The 16,168-nt window shown below is 36.4% G+C and overlaps 1 protein-coding gene and 1 long non-coding RNA gene across 7 annotated transcripts in view; one reads left to right on the forward strand and one right to left on the reverse strand.

Annotated features, from left to right (window-relative positions):
* Positions 1-16,168, reverse strand: part of elfn1b (extracellular leucine-rich repeat and fibronectin type III domain containing 1b) — a 214,009-nt gene that overhangs the window by 75,917 nt on the left and 121,924 nt on the right. The window lies entirely within an intron of this gene.
* Positions 2,405-12,545, forward strand: LOC125785733 (uncharacterized). Of its 6 annotated transcripts, none has more exons than XR_007428072.1 (6): positions 2,405-2,421; positions 3,591-3,624; positions 3,926-3,981; positions 6,936-6,969; positions 9,870-9,911; positions 12,304-12,545. It is a non-coding gene; the product is annotated as an uncharacterized LOC125785733 (long non-coding RNA). The 6 variants fall into 6 exon arrangements; XR_007428074.1 differs by lacking the exon at positions 3,926-3,981 and adding an exon at positions 5,392-5,426 and having other exon boundaries at positions 2,407-2,421; positions 3,591-3,645; XR_007428069.1 differs by lacking the exons at positions 2,405-2,421; positions 3,926-3,981 and adding an exon at positions 5,392-5,426 and having other exon boundaries at positions 3,381-3,645.

Consider the following 16,168-nt stretch of genomic DNA (forward strand, 5'->3'; position numbering starts at 1 on the left):
CCTGTTTGGAGCTTGGTCAATAAGCTGTCCGAGATCTTAAAGACTTAGTGGGTAAAAGGAATAAAGGGTTCTGTAAGCAATGTCATCAAAGAAACCACTTTTGGGTTCCCTAAAGATGTTTAGAAAATAGATTTATACTGTAAGTGTGAGGATAAGCAGTAAGCTCCGAAAAGTATACAAACATCCCACCCTGCAAAAACTCATTTCAGGGAGTCACCCTTCCACACAACCTCCCACCCCAAACTCCACCACCACCACTCCACTATACATTATTAACAGCCTTCCCTCCGCTCACCCAATCTCATATGCTGTTAATAAAATAAATAAATAAGTTGTGGAGTTATTTTTTTACTCATGTATTATTTATGCTGTTGTGTCTGAAGTTTAAATAAGCCACAAGAACTCAGAGCTACTGTTAATAAAATCAGCTTCACCAGAGAAAGAATCACAGCTTTAAACTTACCTCAGCTGTGATCACAGTGATTAGGAGGATATATAGGATTTCTGGGATAATAGATGTGATTTTCAGGCGTTGATGATTTGTGAGCCACTATCAGTGTGTGGAACATTTCCTCAGCTCATGGGAAAGGTAAGATGTGTATTTATTGTATAATTAATTTGCTCTGGTCTGAGGCCCTGTCCACACAAATACAGATATTTAAAAAACTAAGTTTTTTTCATGTGAACTGCTGATTGTGGTGTTTTAGGTAATGGAAACAGAGCTTTTCATAAGCAAAAACATCTTCTAAAGCCCTATCCGGACAGGGTTGCCAGGTCAAACAAAAATATCCAGCCCAAACTCAATCTTATCCCGCCCTTCAGAAGCTTAAACTAGACAAAAAATATATTGTATGTCTGTCTCACCTTTGAGTGTACAACTTAGTATTTTGTTTATAAGGAATTTATTATCAGTATTGCTATTTATCTTAAAGTCCTTAATAATATTGTAACATTAGTGCTTTATTAGTTATTTTATAACAGTTTTATATCTAAGTCAAGAACATTTAATTGTAGCATAATTAGCTAAATATAAGGACTTACTATTTTCTGTTTTTGCCCTCTTGAACTCTCATTTCTCTTCTTTAACATTTTACATTGTAATTCTTTCTTTCTCTTTCTATCTGTCTCTCCCTTGCTCTCCTTTTCATGCTGTCCTTTATGTCGTTATATATGGGAGGTAAATCCTGCCAAAAATAAAATTGAAATCCAAAAACTAAAATGAAAATCCAAATACTGTTTTGCGCTTTCTTTTTCCAAACAGGTGTGAAAAATATTATAAAAAAATGAAAAACAAAATTAAATTTGCCAATACATTTTTCACTTGGGTCATATGCGACAAAAATAAAATTTAATTTAAAAAGGGTTTTTGCCATTTCATTTTCATTACCATACGGGTATTTCACAGTGAATCCTAAAATGAAAAAGCTAATTAGTTAATAAAAATAAAAGCTTTACTTTGGCCTTGTCTTTTCATGAGGAACTGCATATAAAAATATCATAAATAAAATCAAAATGCAATAGACATGTTTTTATTTATTAGTCACTAAACATTAGACGTCTTATGGACGTGCAGATCATGTCTATATTGCGTCGGTCGGTCCAAGACCAATTCTGTACGTCTACACGACGTGCAAACTAGGTCCGCTATTTGGACGTCTAACTATGACCCCACTTGGACGTCAATATGCAGTTAAACATTTGAACGTCGGACTAGGTCACTTTTTTGGACGTCATGGGGACGTCAAATACAGGTGCAGGAAATTAACGTTATTTAAGAATATATTTATTTTTAAATGTATGTCAACATTGTTGTTATCAATATTGTTATGAATATAGATTATTTATGATTAAGCATCATTTATTTCTAATTATTTATTTGAGTATTATATATTTTATATTTTTTTTATATTTCAGGTGTTAAATGTGTATTCCCGCCTTTAGCTTAGCGTTAGCTTATCGTTAGCTTAGCGTTAGCTAAGCCATAGTGTGAAGAAGTAAGTTTATGTTAATATTACATAAATAAGGCAATTTAAAATAGTTTGTTGTGGGACAAAAAAATATTAAAATAGCTTAATATGATGTGTGAGAATTAAAACGGCACAATAATTCTCGTCAGGTGTTAAATGTGTATTCCCGCCGTTAGCTTAGCGTTAGCTAGCTTAGCTGAGATTTCTAATTTGTCTTTTTCTACTTGTGCAGATGGAGTCATGAAATGTGACGGGACAGCCACCGAGGACTTCATACAGATGTGTACTTCGGAGCATCTCAAACATGCACCACAAAGACGTGGAGGACACACCGCTGTCTCTCAGGACCTAGAATCTTAATGAAAGTATAATGATGTTAAGGGAAGGTGTAATGTAAAGGTGTAATAGTGTTGAGGGAAGGTATAATGTAAAGGTGTAATATTGTTAAGGGAAGGTATAATGTAAAGGTGTAATAGTTTTGAGGGAAGGTGTAATGTTAAAGGTGTAATAGTGTTGAGGGAAGGTGTAATGTTAAAGGTGTAATAGTTTTGAGGGAAGGTATAATGTAAAGGTGTAATAGTGTTGAGGGAAGGTGTAATGTAAAGGTGTAATAGTGTTGAGGGAAGGTATAATGTAAAGGTGTAATAGTGTTGAGGGAAGGTGTAATGTTAAAGATGTAATAGTGTTGAGGGAAGGTGTAATGTAAAGGTGTAATAGTGTTGAGGGAAGGTGTAATGTAAAGGTGTAATAGTGTTGAGGGAAGGTGTAATGTAAAGGTGTAATAGTGTTGAGGGAAGGTGTAATGTAAAGGTGTAATAGTGTTGAGGGAAGGTATAATGTAAAGGTGTAATAGTGTTGAGGGAAGGTGTAATGTAAAGGTGTAATAGTGTTGAGGGAAGGTATAATGTAAAGGTGTAATAGTGTTGAGGGAAGGTATAATGTAAAGGTGTAATAGTGTTGAGGGAAGGTGTAATGTAAAGGTGTAATAGTGTTGAGGGAAGGTATAATGTAAAGGTGTAATAGTGTTGAGGGAAGGTATAATGTAAAGGTGTAATAGTGTTGAGGGAAGGTGTAATGTAAAGGTGTAATAGTGTTGAGGGAAGGTGTAATGTAAAGGTGTAATAGTGTTGAGGGAAGGTGTAATGTTAAAGGTGTAATAGTGTTGAGGGAAGGTGTAATAGTGTTGAGGGAAGGTATAATGTAAAGGTGTAATAGTGTTGAGGGAAGGTGTAATGTAAAGGTGTAATAGTGTTGAGGGAAGGTATAATGTAAAGGTGTAATAGTGTTGAGGGAAGGTATAATGTAAAGGTGTAATAGTGTTGAGGGAAGGTATAATGTAAAGGTGTAATAGTGTTGAGGGAAGGTATAATGTAAAGGTGTAATAGTGTTGAGGGAAGGTATAATGTAAAGGTGTAATAGTGTTGAGGGAAGGTGTAATGTAAAGGTGTAATAGTGTTGAGGGAAGGTGTAATAGTGTTGAGGGAAGGTGTAATGTTAAAGGTGTAATAGTGTTGAGGGAAGGTATAATGTAAAGGTGTAATAGTGTTGAGGGAAGGTATAATGTAAAGGTGTAATAGTGTTGAGGGAAGGTATAATGTAAAGGTGTAATAGTGTTGAGGGAAGGTGTAATGTAAAGGTGTAATAGTTTTGAGGGAAGGTGTAATAGTGTTGAGGGAAGGTATAATGTAAAGGTGTAATAGTGTTGAGGGAAGGTGTAATAGTGTTGAGGGAAGGTATAATGTAAAGGTGTAATAGTGTTGAGGGAAGGTGTAATAGTGTTGAGGGAAGGTGTAATGTAAAGGTGTAATAGTGTTGAGGGAAGGTATAATGTAAAGGTGTAATAGTGTTGAGGGAAGGTATAATGTAAAGGTGTAATAGTGTTGAGGGAAGGTATAATGTAAAGGTGTAATAGTGTTGAGGGAAGGTGTAATGTAAAGGTGTAATAGTGTTGAGGGAAGGTGTAATAGTGTTGAGGGAAGGTGTAATGTTAAAGGTGTAATAGTTTTGAGGGAAGGTGTAATAGTGTTGAGGGAAGGTATAATGTAAAGGTGTAATAGTGTTGAGGGAAGGTGTAATAGTGTTGAGGGAAGGTGTAATGTAAAGGTGTAATAGTGTTGAGGGAAGGTATAATGTAAAGGTGTAATAGTGTTGAGGGAAGGTATAATGTAAAGGTGTAATAGTGTTGAGGGAAGGTATAATGTAAAGGTGTAATAGTGTTGAGGGAAGGTATAATGTAAAGGTGTAATAGTGTTGAGGGAAGGTGTAATAGTGTTGAGGGAAGGTGTAATAGTGTTGAGGGAAGGTGTAATGTAAAGGTGTAATAGTGTTGAGGGAAGGTGTAATGTTAAAGGTGTAATAGTGTTGAGGGAAGGTGTAATAGTGTTGAGGGAAGGTATAATGTAAAGGTGTAATAGTGTTGAGGGAAGGTGTAATGTAAAGGTGTAATAGTGTTGAGGGAAGGTATAATGTAAAGGTGTAATAGTGTTGAGGGAAGGTATAATGTAAAGGTGTAATAGTGTTGAGGGAAGGTATAATGTAAAGGTGTAATAGTGTTGAGGGAAGGTATAATGTAAAGGTGTAATAGTGTTGAGGGAAGGTATAATGTAAAGGTGTAATAGTGTTGAGGGAAGGTGTAATGTAAAGGTGTAATAGTGTTGAGGGAAGGTGTAATAGTGTTGAGGGAAGGTGTAATGTTAAAGGTGTAATAGTGTTGAGGGAAGGTGTAATAGTGTTGAGGGAAGGTATAATGTAAAGGTGTAATAGTGTTGAGGGAAGGTGTAATGTAAAGGTGTAATAGTGTTGAGGGAAGGTATAATGTAAAGGTGTAATAGTGTTGAGGGAAGGTATAATGTAAAGGTGTAATAGTGTTGAGGGAAGGTATAATGTAAAGGTGTAATAGTGTTGAGGGAAGGTATAATGTAAAGGTGTAATAGTGTTGAGGGAAGGTGTAATAGTGTTGAGGGAAGGTGTAATAGTGTTGAGGGAAGGTGTAATGTAAAGGTGTAATAGTGTTGAGGGAAGGTGTAATGTAAAGGTGTAATAGTGTTGAGGGAAGGTATAATGTAAAGGTGTAATAGTTTTGAGGGAAGGTGTAATGTAAAGGTGTAATAGTGTTGAGGGAAGGTATAATGTAAAGGTGTAATAGTTTTGAGGGAAGGTGTAATAGTGTTAAGGGAAGGTATAATGTAAAGGTGTAATAGTGTTGAGGGAAGGTATAATGTAAAGGTGTAATAGTTTTGAGGGAAGGTATAATGTAAAGGTGTAATAGTGTTGAGGGAAGGTGTAATGTAAAGGTGTAATAGTGTTGAGGGAAGGTATAATGTAAAGGTGTAATAGTGTTGAGGGAAGGTATAATGTAAAGGTGTAATAGTGTTGAGGGAAGGTGTAATAGTGTTGAGGGAAGGTGTAATAGTGTTAAGGGAAGGTGTAATGTTAAAGGTGTAATAGTTTTGAGGGAAGGTATAATGTAAAGGTGTAATAGTGTTGAGGGAAGGTATAATGTAAAGGTGTAATAGTGTTGAGGGAAGGTATAATGTAAAGGTGTAATAGTGTTGAGGGAAGGTATAATGTAAAGGTGTAATAGTTTTGAGGGAAGGTATAATGTAAAGGTGTAATAGTGTTGAGGGAAGGTATAATGTAAAGGTGTAATAGTGTTAAGGGAAGGTATAATGTAAAGGTGTAATAGTGTTGAGGGAAGGTGTAATGTAAAGGTGTAATAGTTTTGAGGGAAGGTGTAATGTAAAGGTGTAATAGTTTTGAGGGAAGGTATAATGTAAAGGTGTAATAGTGTTGAGGGAAGGTATAATGTAAAGGTGTAATAGTGTTGAGGGAAGGTATAATGTAAAGGTGTAATAGTGTTGAGGGAAGGTATAATGTAAAGGTGTAATAGTGTTGAGGGAAGGTATAATGTAAAGGTGTAATAGTGTTGAGGGAAGGTGTAATAGTGTTGAGGGAAGGTATAATGTAAAGGTGTAATAGTGTTGAGGGAAGGTGTAGTGGAAAGGTGTAATAGTGTTGAGGGAAGGTATAATGTAAAGGTGTAATAGTGTTGAGGGAAGGTGTAGTGGAAAGGTGTGATAGTGTTGAGGGAAGGTATAATGTAAAGGTGTAATAGTGTTGAGGGAAGGTATAATGTAAAGGTGTAATAGTGTTGAGGGAAGGTATAATGTAAAGGTGTAATAGTGTTGAGGGAAGGTGTAATAGTGTTGAGGGAAGGTATAATGTAAAGGTGTAATAGTGTTGAGGGAAGGTGTAATAGTGTTGAGGGAAGGTATAATGTAAAGGTGTAATAGTGTTGAGGGAAGGTATAATGTAAAGGTGTAATAGTGTTGAGGGAAGGTGTAATGTTAAAGGTGTAATAGTGTTGAGGGAAGGTATAATGTAAAGGTGTAATAGTGTTGAGGGAAGGTATAATGTAAAGGTGTAATAGTTTTGAGGGAAGGTGTAATAGTGTTGAGGGAAGGTATAATGTAAAGGTGTAATAGTTTTGAGGGAAGGTGTAATAGTGTTGAGGGAAGGTATAATGTAAAGGTGTAATAGTGTTGAGGGAAGGTATAATGTAAAGGTGTAATAGTTTTGAGGGAAGGTGTAATAGTGTTGAGGGAAGGTATAATGTAAAGGTGTAATAGTTTTGAGGGAAGGTGTAATAGTGTTGAGGGAAGGTATAATGTAAAGGTGTAATAGTGTTGAGGGAAGGTATAATGTAAAGGTGTAATAGTGTTGAGGGAAGGTGTAATAGTGTTGAGGGAAGGTATAATGTAAAGGTGTAATAGTGTTGAGGGAAGGTGTAATGTAAAGGTGTAATAGTGTTGAGGGAAGGTGTAATGTAAAGGTGTAATAGTGTTAAGGGAAGGTATAATGTAAAGGTGTAATAGTGTTGAGGGAAGGTATAATGTAAAGGTGTAATAGTGTTGAGGGAAGGTATAATGTAAAGGTGTAATAGTGTTGAGGGAAGGTGTAATGTTAAAGGTGTAATAGTGTTGATGGAAGGTATAATGTAAAGGTGTAATAGTTTTGAGGGAAGGTGTAATGTTAAAGGTGTAATAGTGTTGAGGGAAGGTATAATGTAAAGGTGTAATAGTGTTGAGGGAAGGTATAATGTAAAGGTGTAATAGTGTTGAGGGAAGGTGTAATAGTGTTGAGGGAAGGTGTAATAGTGTTGAGGGAAGGTGTAATGTAAAGGTGTAATAGTTTTGAGGGAAGGTGTAATGTAAAGGTGTAATAGTTTTGAGGGAAGGTGTAATGTAAAGGTGTAATAGTGTTGAGGGAAGGTATAATGTAAAGGTGTAATAGTGTTGAGGGAAGGTGTAATGTAAAGGTGTAATAGTTTTGAGGGAAGGTGTAATGTAAAGGTGTAATAGTGTTGAGGGAAGGTATAATGTAAAGGTGTAATAGTGTTGAGGGAAGGTGTAATGTAAAGGTGTAATAGTGTTGAGGGAAGGTGTAATGTAAAGGTGTAATAGTTTTGAGGGAAGGTATAATGTAAAGGTGTAATAGTGTTGAGGGAAGGTATAATGTAAAGGTGTAATAGTGTTGAGGGAAGGTGTAATGTAAAGGTGTAATAGTGTTGAGGGAAGGTGTAATGTAAAGGTGTAATAGTGTTGAGGGAAGGTGTAGTGGAAAGGTGTGATAGTGTTGAGGGAAGGTGTAATGTAAAGGTGTAATAGTGTTGAGGGAAGGTATAATGTAAAGGTGTAATAGTGTTGAGGGAAGGTGTAATGTAAAGGTGTAATAGTGTTGAGGGAAGGTGTAATGTAAAGGTGTAATAGTGTTGAGGGAAGGTGTAATGTAAAGGTGTAATAGTGTTGAGGGAAGGTATAATGTAAAGGTGTAATAGTGTTGAGGGAAGGTGTAATGTAAAGGTGTAATAGTGTTGAGGGAAGGTGTAATGTAAAGGTGTAATAGTGTTGAGGGAAGGTGTAGTGGAAAGGTGTGATAGTGTTGAGGGAAGGTGTAATGTAAAGGTGTAATAGTGTTGAGGGAAGGTATAATGTAAAGGTGTAATAGTGTTGAGGGAAGGTGTAATGTAAAGGTGTAATAGTGTTGAGGGAAGGTGTAATGTAAAGGTGTAATAGTGTTGAGGGAAGGTGTAATGTAAAGGTGTAATAGTGTTGAGGGAAGGTATAATGTAAAGGTGTAATAGTGTTGAGGGAAGGTATAATGTAAAGGTGTAATAGTGTTGAGGGAAGGTGTAATGTAAAGGTGTAATAGTTTTGAGGGAAGGTGTAATGTAAAGGTGTAATAGTGTTAAGGGAAGGTGTAATGTAAAGGTGTAATAGTTTTGAGGGAAGGTGTAATGTAAAGGTGTAATAGTGTTGAGGGAAGGTATAATGTAAAGGTGTAATAGTGTTGAGGGAAGGTGTAATGTAAAGGTGTAATAGTGTTGAGGGAAGGTGTAATGTTAAAGGTGTAATAGTGTTGAGGGAAGGTGTAATGTAAAGTTGTAATAGTGTTGAGGGAAGGTATAATGTAAAGGTGTAATAGTGTTAAGGGAAGGTATAATGTAAAGGTGTAATAGTGTTGAGGGAAGGTATAATGTAAAGGTGTAATAGTGTTGAGGGAAGGTGTAATGTAAAGGTGTAATAGTGTTGAGGGAAGGTGTAATGTAAAGGTGTAATAGTGTTGAGGGAAGGTGTAATGTAAAGGTGTAATAGTTTTGAGGGAAGGTGTAATGTAAAGGTGTAATAGTGTTGAGGGAAGGTGTAATGTAAAGGTGTAATAGTGTTGAGGGAAGGTGTAATGTAAAGGTGTAATAGTTTTGAGGGAAGGTGTAATGTAAAGGTGTAATAGTTTTGAGGGAAGGTGTAATGTAAAGGTGTAATAGTTTTGAGGGAAGGTGTAATGTAAAGGTGTAATAGTGTTAAGGGAAGGTGTAATGTAAAGGTGTAATAGTTTTGAGGGAAGGTGTAATGTAAAGGTGTAATAGTGTTGAGGGAAGGTGTAATGTAAAGGTGTAATAGTTTTGAGGGAAGGTGTAATGTAAAGGTGTAATAGTGTTGAGGGAAGGTATAATGTAAAGGTGTAATAGTGTTGAGGGAAGGTGTAATGTAAAGGTGTAATAGTGTTGAGGGAAGGTGTAATGTTAAAGGTGTAATAGTGTTGAGGGAAGGTATAATGTAAAGGTGTAATAGTGTTGAGGGAAGGTGTAATGTAAAGGTGTAATAGTTTTGAGGGAAGGTGTAATGTAAAGGTGTAATAGTGTTAAGGGAAGGTATAATGTAAAGGTGTAATAGTGTTGAGGGAAGGTATAATGTAAAGGTGTAATAGTGTTGAGGGAAGGTATAATGTAAAGGTGTAATAGTGTTGAGGGAAGGTGTAATGTAAAGGTGTAATAGTTTTGAGGGAAGGTGTAATGTAAAGGTGTAATAGTGTTGAGGGAAGGTGTAATGTAAAGGTGTAATAGTGTTGAGGGAAGGTGTAATGTAAAGGTGTAATAGTGTTGAGGGAAGGTGTAATGTAAAGGTGTAATAGTGTTGAGGGAAGGTGTAATGTAAAGGTGTAATAGTGTTGAGGGAAGGTGTAATGTAAAGGTGTAATAGTGTTGAGGGAAGGTGTAATGTAAAGGTGTAATAGTGTTGAGGGAAGGTGTAATGTAAAGGTGTAATAGTGTTGAGGGAAGGTGTAATGTAAAGGTGTAATAGTGTTGAGGGAAGGTGTAATGTAAAGGTGTAATAGTGTTAAGGGAAGGTATAATGTAAAGGTGTAATAGTGTTGAGGGAAGGTGTAATGTAAAGGTGTAATAGTGTTGAGGGAAGGTGTAATGTAAAGGTGTAATAGTTTTGAGGGAAGGTGTAATGTAAAGGTGTAATAGTGTTAAGGGAAGGTATAATGTAAAGTGTAATAGTGTTGAGGGAAGGTGTAATGTAAAGGTGTAATAGTGTTGAGGGAAGGTGTAATGTAAAGGTGTAATAGTTTAAAGGGAAGGTATAATATTGTTAAGGGAAGGTATAATGTAAAGGTGTAATAGTGTTGAGGGAAGGTATAATGTAAAGGTGTAATAGTGTTGAGGGAAGGTATAATGTAAAGGTGTAATAGTGTTGAGGGAAGGTATAATGTAAAGGTGTAATAGTGTTGAGGGAAGGTATAATGTAAAGGTGTAATAGTGTTGAGGGAAGGTGTAATGTAAAGGTGTAATAGTGTTGAGGGAAGGTGTAATAGTGTTGAGGGAAGGTGTAATGTTAAAGGTGTAATAGTGTTGAGGGAAGGTGTAATAGTGTTGAGGGAAGGTATAATGTAAAGGTGTAATAGTGTTGAGGGAAGGTGTAATGTAAAGGTGTAATAGTGTTGAGGGAAGGTATAATGTAAAGGTGTAATAGTGTTGAGGGAAGGTATAATGTAAAGGTGTAATAGTGTTGAGGGAAGGTATAATGTAAAGGTGTAATAGTGTTGAGGGAAGGTATAATGTAAAGGTGTAATAGTGTTGAGGGAAGGTGTAATAGTGTTGAGGGAAGGTGTAATAGTGTTGAGGGAAGGTGTAATGTAAAGGTGTAATAGTGTTGAGGGAAGGTGTAATGTAAAGGTGTAATAGTGTTGAGGGAAGGTATAATGTAAAGGTGTAATAGTTTTGAGGGAAGGTGTAATGTAAAGGTGTAATAGTGTTGAGGGAAGGTATAATGTAAAGGTGTAATAGTTTTGAGGGAAGGTGTAATAGTGTTAAGGGAAGGTATAATGTAAAGGTGTAATAGTGTTGAGGGAAGGTATAATGTAAAGGTGTAATAGTTTTGAGGGAAGGTATAATGTAAAGGTGTAATAGTGTTGAGGGAAGGTGTAATGTAAAGGTGTAATAGTGTTGAGGGAAGGTATAATGTAAAGGTGTAATAGTGTTGAGGGAAGGTATAATGTAAAGGTGTAATAGTGTTGAGGGAAGGTATAATGTAAAGGTGTAATAGTGTTGAGGGAAGGTATAATGTAAAGGTGTAATAGTGTTGAGGGAAGGTGTAATAGTGTTGAGGGAAGGTGTAATAGTGTTAAGGGAAGGTGTAATGTTAAAGGTGTAATAGTTTTGAGGGAAGGTATAATGTAAAGGTGTAATAGTGTTGAGGGAAGGTATAATGTAAAGGTGTAATAGTGTTGAGGGAAGGTATAATGTAAAGGTGTAATAGTTTTGAGGGAAGGTATAATGTAAAGGTGTAATAGTGTTGAGGGAAGGTATAATGTAAAGGTGTAATAGTGTTAAGGGAAGGTATAATGTAAAGGTGTAATAGTGTTGAGGGAAGGTGTAATGTAAAGGTGTAATAGTTTTGAGGGAAGGTGTAATGTAAAGGTGTAATAGTTTTGAGGGAAGGTATAATGTAAAGGTGTAATAGTGTTGAGGGAAGGTATAATGTAAAGGTGTAATAGTGTTGAGGGAAGGTATAATGTAAAGGTGTAATAGTGTTGAGGGAAGGTATAATGTAAAGGTGTAATAGTGTTGAGGGAAGGTATAATGTAAAGGTGTAATAGTGTTGAGGGAAGGTGTAATAGTGTTGAGGGAAGGTATAATGTAAAGGTGTAATAGTGTTGAGGGAAGGTATAATGTAAAGGTGTAATAGTGTTGAGGGAAGGTATAATGTAAAGGTGTAATAGTGTTGAGGGAAGGTGTAATAGTGTTGAGGGAAGGTATAATGTAAAGGTGTAATAGTGTTGAGGGAAGGTGTAATAGTGTTGAGGGAAGGTATAATGTAAAGGTGTAATAGTGTTGAGGGAAGGTATAATGTAAAGGTGTAATAGTGTTGAGGGAAGGTGTAATGTTAAAGGTGTAATAGTGTTGAGGGAAGGTATAATGTAAAGGTGTAATAGTGTTGAGGGAAGGTATAATGTAAAGGTGTAATAGTTTTGAGGGAAGGTGTAATAGTGTTGAGGGAAGGTATAATGTAAAGGTGTAATAGTTTTGAGGGAAGGTGTAATAGTGTTGAGGGAAGGTATAATGTAAAGGTGTAATAGTGTTGAGGGAAGGTATAATGTAAAGGTGTAATAGTTTTGAGGGAAGGTGTAATAGTGTTGAGGGAAGGTATAATGTAAAGGTGTAATAGTTTTGAGGGAAGGTGTAATAGTGTTGAGGGAAGGTATAATGTAAAGGTGTAATAGTGTTGAGGGAAGGTATAATGTAAAGGTGTAATAGTGTTGAGGGAAGGTGTAATAGTGTTGAGGGAAGGTATAATGTAAAGGTGTAATAGTGTTGAGGGAAGGTGTAATGTAAAGGTGTAATAGTGTTGAGGGAAGGTGTAATGTAAAGGTGTAATAGTGTTAAGGGAAGGTATAATGTAAAGGTGTAATAGTGTTGAGGGAAGGTATAATGTAAAGGTGTAATAGTGTTGAGGGAAGGTATAATGTAAAGGTGTAATAGTGTTGAGGGAAGGTGTAATGTTAAAGGTGTAATAGTGTTGATGGAAGGTATAATGTAAAGGTGTAATAGTTTTGAGGGAAGGTGTAATGTTAAAGGTGTAATAGTGTTGAGGGAAGGTATAATGTAAAGGTGTAATAGTGTTGAGGGAAGGTATAATGTAAAGGTGTAATAGTGTTGAGGGAAGGTGTAATAGTGTTGAGGGAAGGTGTAATAGTGTTGAGGGAAGGTGTAATGTAAAGGTGTAATAGTTTTGAGGGAAGGTGTAATGTAAAGGTGTAATAGTTTTGAGGGAAGGTGTAATGTAAAGGTGTAATAGTGTTGAGGGAAGGTATAATGTAAAGGTGTAATAGTGTTGAGGGAAGGTGTAATGTAAAGGTGTAATAGTTTTGAGGGAAGGTGTAATGTAAAGGTGTAATAGTGTTGAGGGAAGGTATAATGTAAAGGTGTAATAGTGTTGAGGGAAGGTGTAATGTAAAGGTGTAATAGTGTTGAGGGAAGGTGTAATGTAAAGGTGTAATAGTTTTGAGGGAAGGTATAATGTAAAGGTGTAATAGTGTTGAGGGAAGGTATAATGTAAAGGTGTAATAGTGTTGAGGGAAGGTGTAATGTAAAGGTGTAATAGTGTTGAGGGAAGGTGTAATGTAAAGGTGTAATAGTGTTGAGGGAAGGTGTAGTGGAAAGGTGTGATAGTGTTGAGGGAAGGTGTAATGTAAAGGTGTAATAGTGTTGAGGGAAGGTATAATGTAAAGGTGTAATAGTGTTGAGGGAAGGTGTAATGTAAAGGTGTAATAGTGTTGAGGGAAGGTGTAATGTAAAGGTGTAATAGTGTTGAGGGAAGGTGTAATGTAAAGGTGTAATAGTGTTGAGGGAAGGTATAATGTAAAGGTGTAATAGTGTTGAGGGAAGGTGTAATGTAAAGGTGTAATAGTGTTGAGGGAAGGTGTAATGTAAAGGTGTAATAGTGTTGAGGGAAGGTGTAGTGGAAAGGTGTGATAGTGTTGAGGGAAGGTGTAATGTAAAGGTGTAATAGTGTTGAGGGAAGGTATAATGTAAAGGTGTAATAGTGTTGAGGGAAGGTGTAATGTAAAGGTGTAATAGTGTTGAGGGAAGGTGTAATGTAAAGGTGTAATAGTGTTGAGGGAAGGTGTAATGTAAAGGTGTAATAGTGTTGAGGGAAGGTATAATGTAAAGGTGTAATAGTGTTGAGGGAAGGTATAATGTAAAGGTGTAATAGTGTTGAGGGAAGGTGTAATGTAAAGGTGTAATAGTTTTGAGGGAAGGTGTAATGTAAAGGTGTAATAGTGTTAAGGGAAGGTGTAATGTAAAGGTGTAATAGTTTTGAGGGAAGGTGTAATGTAAAGGTGTAATAGTGTTGAGGGAAGGTATAATGTAAAGGTGTAATAGTGTTGAGGGAAGGTGTAATGTAAAGGTGTAATAGTGTTGAGGGAAGGTGTAATGTTAAAGGTGTAATAGTGTTGAGGGAAGGTGTAATGTAAAGGTGTAATAGTTTTGAGGGAAGGTGTAATGTAAAGGTGTAATAGTTTTGAGGGAAGGTGTAATGTAAAGGTGTAATAGTGTTGAGGGAAGGTATAATGTAAAGGTGTAATAGTTTTGAGGGAAGGTGTAATGTAAAGGTGTAATAGTGTTGAGGGAAGGTATAATGTAAAGGTGTAATAGTGTTGAGGGAAGGTGTAATGTAAAGGTGTAATAGTGTTGAGGGAAGGTGTAATGTTAAAGGTGTAATAGTGTTGAGGGAAGGTATAATGTAAAGGTGTAATAGTGTTGAGGGAAGGTGTAATGTAAAGGTGTAATAGTTTTGAGGGAAGGTGTAATGTAAAGGTGTAATAGTGTTAAGGGAAGGTATAATGTAAAGGTGTAATAGTGTTGAGGGAAGGTATAATGTAAAGGTGTAATAGTGTTGAGGGAAGGTATAATGTAAAGGTGTAATAGTGTTGAGGGAAGGTGTAATGTAAAGGTGTAATAGTTTTGAGGGAAGGTGTAATGTAAAGGTGTAATAGTGTTGAGGGAAGGTGTAATGTAAAGGTGTAATAGTGTTGAGGGAAGGTGTAATGTAAAGGTGTAATAGTGTTGAGGGAAGGTGTAATGTAAAGGTGTAATAGTGTTGAGGGAAGGTGTAATGTAAAGGTGTAATAGTGTTGAGGGAAGGTGTAATGTAAAGGTGTAATAGTGTTGAGGGAAGGTGTAATGTAAAGGTGTAATAGTGTTGAGGGAAGGTGTAATGTAAAGGTGTAATAGTGTTGAGGGAAGGTGTAATGTAAAGGTGTAATAGTGTTGAGGGAAGGTGTAATGTAAAGGTGTAATAGTGTTGAGGGAAGGTGTAATGTAAAGGTGTAATAGTGTTGAGGGAAGGTATAATGTAAAGGTGTAATAGTGTTAAGGGAAGGTATAATGTAAAGGTGTAATAGTTTTGAGGGAAGGTGTAATGTAAAGGTGTAATAGTGTTGAGGGAAGGTATAATGTAAAGGTGTAATAGTGTTGAGGGAAGGTGTAATGTAAAGGTGTAATAGTGTTGAGGGAAGGTGTAATGTAAAGGTGTAATAGTTTTGAGGGAAGGTGTAATAGTGTTGAGGGAAGGTATAATATTGTTAAGGGAAGGTGTAATGGTGTAATAGTTTTGAGGGAAGGTGTAATAGTGTTGAGGGAAGGTGTAATATTGTTAAGGGAAGGTGTAATATTGTTAAGGGAAGGTGTAATGTAAAGGTGTAATAGTTTTAAGGGAAGGTAAATGTTTAGTGAAATTGTTATGGTGTGAATCTAAGGTGTATGTTATGTTGATGTAAAATAAAGGCATTAACCCCAAATGAGATTTACTCATTATTTTTATTATTATATTATATTATTCCCCAAACAGAAAGGGTCAATTTAAAGTCAACAGTGGTAAGATGGGGGTAACTAATTTATTCCTTGCTTTTACTGGTTCTTTGCAGGTTGACATGTTTTGGAAAAAGTGAGAGGGTTGAAATGCAATTTATTTGTAAAGCATATTGTGTATAACTAACGTGCATTACTAGTTCCAGAAGGTTGTGAACCTGTTCCAGTAATTGTTTGGCTTAGCTTTGTATGCGTTTCCAGTTATCTGCTGAAGCTGGAACAATGGAACAGTTGCCACCGTCTGAAATGGCACTACAGTTATGCAGGGAGCCTCAAAGTAGTTGGTCTATAAAAACGTATACATGTAAATTTCACGTAGAAAAGACGTCCACAACGACTTAATTTAAACTAGAATTAGCCCTTATCCGGAGGTCTGGGGGACGTCAATACTGGACGTGCAGAAGACGTCAGAAAAAAGACGTCGTCTGGCGTCACAGTCTGCACCTTCAGGAGACCAAAATTGGACGTGCAAAAATGACCTAGAAAAGACGTCGTTTCAACGTCTCTTTGTTTAGTGGGATTTACCTCCCATAGTTATGTTCTCCTGGTTGTTATTGTTGTGATCCAAGAAAGACTGATTTTAGTCTGGACTTTTACACGTTTGCCCGTCGTGTTGACGTGACGTCCAAGGCATCACCTATTTTTTTTTTTTTTTTTTTTTAAACAAAGCATTTTCAAACATGCCCAATTTGGCAGGAACTGCAAACCTGGCAAATACTTCACACTTCTTCTCAGTGATAAAACTTTTCCGTCTGGATTGCAATTAAAAAAAAAGGAGGACCAGTGAGTTTTAAGGCTAAAGGTGAATATTTTAGACTTCCAAGAGGATGAATTACACTCGAAAAGCAGGAGCAGGGGTGCACAATCCTACAGAAATGGGATTGGGCTTTACTCATATTACACTAGGCTGTAATTCCAGCTCCTGCCACCAAGGGCCGTAATGAGCTAACGGAGGCTGGGTTAGAGTGTAAAAGAGAAAGAACAC

This window comes from Astyanax mexicanus, chromosome 21 (genome assembly GCF_023375975.1).
Source record: "Astyanax mexicanus isolate ESR-SI-001 chromosome 21, AstMex3_surface, whole genome shotgun sequence".
Classification (NCBI taxonomy): domain Eukaryota; kingdom Metazoa; phylum Chordata; class Actinopteri; order Characiformes; family Acestrorhamphidae; genus Astyanax; species Astyanax mexicanus.